Consider the following 6,000-nt stretch of genomic DNA (forward strand, 5'->3'; position numbering starts at 1 on the left):
GTCATGGCGTGGACGTGTCCACAGCACTCTCTGGGCAGACCGTCTGGGCAGCAGGCGAGGGTAGATTCTTTGGCCCAGAGTCGGGCTGGTCTGACTGGAAGTGTCATGTCACTCTGCCCTGAAGCTGTACGGTGTCACCCTGTGTTCCGGCACTCCCTCCCCGATGTCGCACCCCACCGCAGGGCTCAGCCAGCCAAATCCAACTTAGCTAATCTCCAGGACTTAGAGGCGATGAGAATCTGCCTCTGGCTGCAACCTGGGTGAGGACGGTGGCACCCTACCAGGTGGACATAAGTGCATTCTCCTCACACATCTGTCCCACGGGCGATTTCATTTTAAGATAGCTTCTGGCTCAATTGCTGGGGTTGGGGCTGGGGTTGTAGCTCAGCGGCAGAGTGCTTGCCTAGCAAGTGTGAGGCACTGGGTTCAATCCTTGGCACCGCATAAGAATAAATAAAATAAAGGTATTGTGTCATTACAACTAAAAATATTTTTTTTTAAAAAATTGCGAGGCTGGCCTCAAACTTGCAATCCTCCTGCCTGAAAGGGGTGTCTTGGGGTGTTTTGTTTCTTTAAGCACAAGCTCGAAGAGTCCTGGTGGTGGCTCTCTGGGGCAGATGTGAGCCACTGGGATCCAGCCACCTCCTAATGGGCTCTTTCCCAAAAGAACTATGGAAAGATTCTGGGACCCCTCTCCCATCGGGCCTGGGAAAATCATTGCTTAAATGGTTCTACTGCTAGTTCCGGGTTCCTGGATGTCAGGTGATGGCAAGAGTGTGTAAGGGGAGGGGGGAGAGTGGAGGGAGGGAGAAGGGACCCCCCCAGCCCCTGCTCCACTGAACTCCCTGTCCTGATGGGATACCCTCTGCTCCCATACTGTGCACGCCAGCTCCTCCTGAGTATGCTGGATACCCTGGGAGCCCAGGTGTGAACAGCACATCACAGGACTTTCCTAGTTTGGCTACCATAACAAAATAAGCCTAGATTAGGTAGCTTAGCAGCAATAAAAGTTGATTTCTCACAGTTCAGGAGATGGAGAAGTCCAAGATCAAAATACCAGCAGATTCAGTGTCTGAGCACCTGTTTCCTGGCTCATAGAGGATGCTTCTTGCTGGTTCCCCACACAATGCAAGGGATGGGGGTCTCTTTTATAAGGGCTCCACCCTCGTATCTTGAGAATTTGGATTTTAACACATGAAATGTCAGGGGTGGGGACATAACATCGAGGCCATGACAAGTAACTTGGGCTCGAGACCAAGAACCTAATCAAACCCCTAGATCTTGCACACAGCCATGTGTGTCCTGGTGGGAGCCACCCCTCCTGGTGGGGCTGACAGAGCTGCGGAATTGGTCGACACAACACTGTCTCAGCGACACAACACTGTCTCAGCGGTAAGTTCCCTGGGATCTTCCCAGTGAACTTGAGCAAAGCCTCAGCCTCCCTAGAACTAAGGAAAAATGTGGGATCCTTCATTTGCCCCATTTTTCTTTTTAGATATAATTATTATACCGGGGATTGAACCCAGGGGAGCTTAACCTCCCAGCCACATCCCCAGCCCTTTTTATATTTTACTTAGGGGCAGGGGGCCTTGCTAAATTGCTGAGGCTGGTTTTGAACTCGCAATCCTCCTGCCTCAGCCTCCTGAGCCACTGGGATTACAGGCATGCACCACCGAGCCCGTCTCTGACGTATTTTTTTTTTTAATATCTTTTATTTTTTTTAATGTGGTGCTGAGGATGGAACCCAAGGCCTCGCATGTGCTAGGCTAGTGCTCTACCGCTGAGCCACAATCCTAGCCCCTCTGGTGTATTTTTTTTTAATGAAATATTTTCAGCATCAGAATAATAAGCACCCCTTGCTCGCTTCCCAGCTCTGCCAAATTTCTACATTTTACTGTTTTTGCTTCACTTCCTAAATAAAAGGAACGTAACCTCCCAGATACCTCTGAAGGTCCCTGTGAGCTTCCCCCACGTACTTCCCTCCCTAGCTCCTGTCTCCCCACAGAGGACTGCTATCCTCTGTTATTTCTCATTCTACTTGAAACATACGAGTGCATCCTAAACATCAAGTGGTGGTGTTTTGCACGATACAGACCTTCTCATGAAAGGTATCAAGCTATGCATCCTCCTTTTATCATGTACTATTGTTAGGTTCATCCTGGATGATGTGTGTAGTTCTGACTCATTGACTTTTAAGAGCTATATAGTATTCCACGGCATGACTAGGCCATGTTCCTATTGGTGGACATTTGGTTGTTACCATTCTTCTTTCCATCGGCATGAATGCTATAGTATAGAGGTATATGTGCCCTCTTTGTGCCCATTGCTCTGGAGTATATATACACCCCCAGGAGTAGAACCGATGTGTTTCAGCTACTTATTGCTATGTAACAAATGTACAGCTTCCAACAAGAAGAATTTCTTACTTTTCATGCTTGGGTAGTCTTCTCTTCCCTGTGGTGAGCCATAGCTTCACGTGGCCAGCTTGGACTTCTTCACGGAGGGGCATGGAGTTGTCAGAAGGAGCATTCTAGACACAAAGGTGGAGGCTACAGCTCTCTAAGGTTTGGTCTTGAACGTGATGCAGTGTTGCTTCCTCTGTATTCTTTTGGTCATAACCAGTAATAAGCCAGCCAGGAATCAAGGGTTATAGGGACAGACCCACCCTTCAGCAGGGTGAGTGGCAGAGAATTTGCATTTGCCTTTAACCCACCAGTCGCCTTAATACCGAGGCACAGTTTTTTAGAAAATGCTGAATTCCTCTCCAGAATAGATGCTCTAATTCATATTTCCATCCTCTGTATAAAATTTCTTATCGGGCTGGGGATGTGGCTCAAGCGGTAGCGCGCTCACCTGGCATGCGTGCGGCCCGGGTTCGATCCTCAGCACCACATACAAAGATGTTGTGTCCACCAAAAACTAAAAAAATTAAGTATTAAAATTCTCTCTCTCTTTAAGAAAAAAATTAAAATTTCCTAGCTTTCCTTAATTGTCCCCTGATACTGGGTATCAAATTAAACAAATTTTGCCAACCAGATGGGTGCAACATAGTAAAGAAGGTTTCATTTCCCCAGTGAAGTTAGACATCCTTCCATGGGCCTGTTGACCTTTACTGGATTTTCTCTTCTGTGGCCTGAATTTCAAATGATTTGCCCATTTTTCAACTAGTCTGTCCCCTTCTCACTGTGTAGGAGTTCTTTATGTATCCTGGGTACTACTCCTTGGTCAACTTCACGTGCTCCAAATATCATGTTCCTGGAGGATGCTGGGAGAGAACGAGAGGAGTCTGTTGAGGCGCTGGGGAATGACTGGAGCCAACTGGACCCAGGAGTCGGGAAAACGGGCAGTGAACGAGGCCTGGCCATCCGGGCTCCGGAGGGCTGCTGAGAGGGAGTCCTGGGAGGAGGGCAGCCTTCTGGGAGGTTGTGAGGCAGCCACGGAGCCCTGGCAGCCTGCTGGGCTGCTCTGGGAGAGGCCAGAGGCCTGTGGGAATGGTGCTCCTGGCTCCGGAAGACCTGGGTGCCCTGGGGAGTGGACGAGGGTCCTGCAGCCAGGCAGCCAAGTGGCCTGAATCGGCCCCTCAGGGCTGAGACGGCTCCGCTGTAAACAGAACGCAGACTGCCACCTGAAGCGGGTCGTTTTCTGCCTCCTCAGATGCCGGCCAGACTCCTGGGAGCCGGTAATTTAAGGTACTCTAGCCTGTAATTCAGGGGCCCTGTTCCCAGGCTTGGCCGATCTGTTGGCCAGGGACACCAGGCTGTGTGTTCCCCCTCCTGGAGGCCAGGCAGAGCGCACGGGCAGCCCTGAGCAGGAGCAAGGGCAGTAGAGGACATCCCTTATTATGTCGTCGTCCCTTGGGACTTCAGAGCTGCCCATACACATGGCTCAAAAGGCATCGGATGTGTTGAAACACAGACTCGGTGAGAAGGCAGAAGTACCTCGGCCTCCCCCCAGGGATCAGGCCTTGAGCACCCCACTTCAAGATGGGCCTAAAGTTCAACATACAGATATTCTCACTGTCGTGTCGTTTCCGTATTATTTTCTTAAAGGCAAGTGTCCAGTCGTGGGGGGCTGATGGTATTAATCGGGGCACGCCTGTACTGTGGTGTTTCTGGAACCCTCTGGAATCCTGCCAGGACTGGCATCTTGAGGAAATACGTACGGTGCCGAGTTCCTGTCTTGGAGGGGGGCTGCCCTCTCTTCCACCCATGTTTTGAAGACATTTGCCAAAGGCCAACTTCTCCCTATAGTAACTTGCATCTGTCTGATGACCTTGACCGAACATTTTAAACCTTGCTTTAAAACCAAGTCACTGGTACTTTTTTAGGCTAGGCCTAGTCAGTCTCCCATGTGATTTTTCTCAGAGTGACATCCTCTTGCTGAATTTTAAGCATCCTCTTTGAGACCATCTCGGATTCACAAATGCAGCCTGGAGAACTTTTCCCGAGTCACTCGGGGACCCGTGTTTCGCCACCTGCGAAGCACTTCACTGCGTCTCTCCTACCTCGTCGGCAAAATTGGGAAACAAACATTGACATTGGTGGCAGATGGTCGTTACCCCCTCCCCCCAGACAGCGGCCACGGTATCTTACCCACGTGTTCTTTGACGACGTGACCTTAACACGCCTTCCATTGAGCCGTGGGGGCCAATGTTTCCTTCCTCTTGAATCTGGGCAGGTTTGCGACTTGCTTGTGACCCACTGAATGTAGCAGAAATGACGCTGCACGGCTTCAAAGTCCAAGTCAGGAAAGGTGACGCAGCGTCTGCTTTGTTTGCTGGAACATTCCTTCTCAGAACCCAGGCCTCCTTGTAAGAAACCTCACCGAGGAAGCCAAGTATGGAGAGAGGATGTGTTAGGGGCTCCTGCCAACAGTCTGAGTCTGTGGGAAACTTCTTCTCTCTGTCCCTGACCCAGCCTGGGGTATTGTCATAGCAGAAAACAGACCAAGGTTCTGATGCACATGCTGCGCTGCTTCCTCGTGTGGATACCCTCCTCATCCTACTTGGTTTCTGGCCCCTTATACCACCTACCACGCCATGTGGGTGTCCTTCCTCAGCTAAGCTGTCCCCCACACTACTACTACTCAAGTCCAGCTCCTTGCAGCAGGTCCCTCTGGTAGAGGGGACATCTCCCTTGCTTCGTTTGGTCTCCTATACCCACACAGCATTGCCCTCATTTTAGTCTATTATCTTTTATTATGATGAGATGCCTGAGGCTGGCTACTTTATAAAGAAAAGAGGTTTTAGCTCATGATTCTGGAGGATCAAGGGTATGGTGCCAGCACCAGTTTGGCTCTAGTGAATCCTCCTGGTAGATAGCATCACAGTGATGGGGGCACATGTCGGAGGAAGACGTCTCGTGAGCAGACAGGAAGGCTGGGGGTAACTCAGAGGTCAGGCTCACAGCCCTCTCGTAGAACTAACCAGGGTCTCCCAACAACTATGTTGGTTCCTTCCGAGGTCGGCACCCTCAGTGACGTAACCATTTCACACGAGGTCCCACCTTTTAAAGGTCCCGCTGCCTTGCACACTGTCGCACTGAGAACCAAACTTCCAACACATGAACTTAGAGGACAAACTCAAAACTATATCCCAGCTATATCCATAACACCCCCAGGGGGACCCCTCCTCACCTTGCTCTGCCCCACAAGGGGCAGCCCTCCTGTGCGGATGCCCTCCCCATCCTCTTTGAGGTCTGACACTGCTCTGACCACTAGGGATCCCCACAATCCCCAATGACTGGGGTGCCCACCTTAGGTCCCCACCCCTGACCTAAGAATTTGGGAACCGAATTATTTAGCAAGGGAGAAGTGGGGAAAAGGCAAGAGGAAGAATTTCTTATTGGTTTTAAAGAACTCTTTATATATCAAAGGCACTGTATTAGGGTTCTCCAGAGAAGCAGAAACAGTAGGTGCCATGTGCATGAAGGGAGATTTACTCTGAGGATTTGGCTTATGTGATTATGGAGGCGGAGATGTCTCACTGTCTTCCTCTTGCAA

Source organism: Ictidomys tridecemlineatus, chromosome 3 (assembly GCF_052094955.1).
Source record: "Ictidomys tridecemlineatus isolate mIctTri1 chromosome 3, mIctTri1.hap1, whole genome shotgun sequence".
Classification (NCBI taxonomy): domain Eukaryota; kingdom Metazoa; phylum Chordata; class Mammalia; order Rodentia; family Sciuridae; genus Ictidomys; species Ictidomys tridecemlineatus.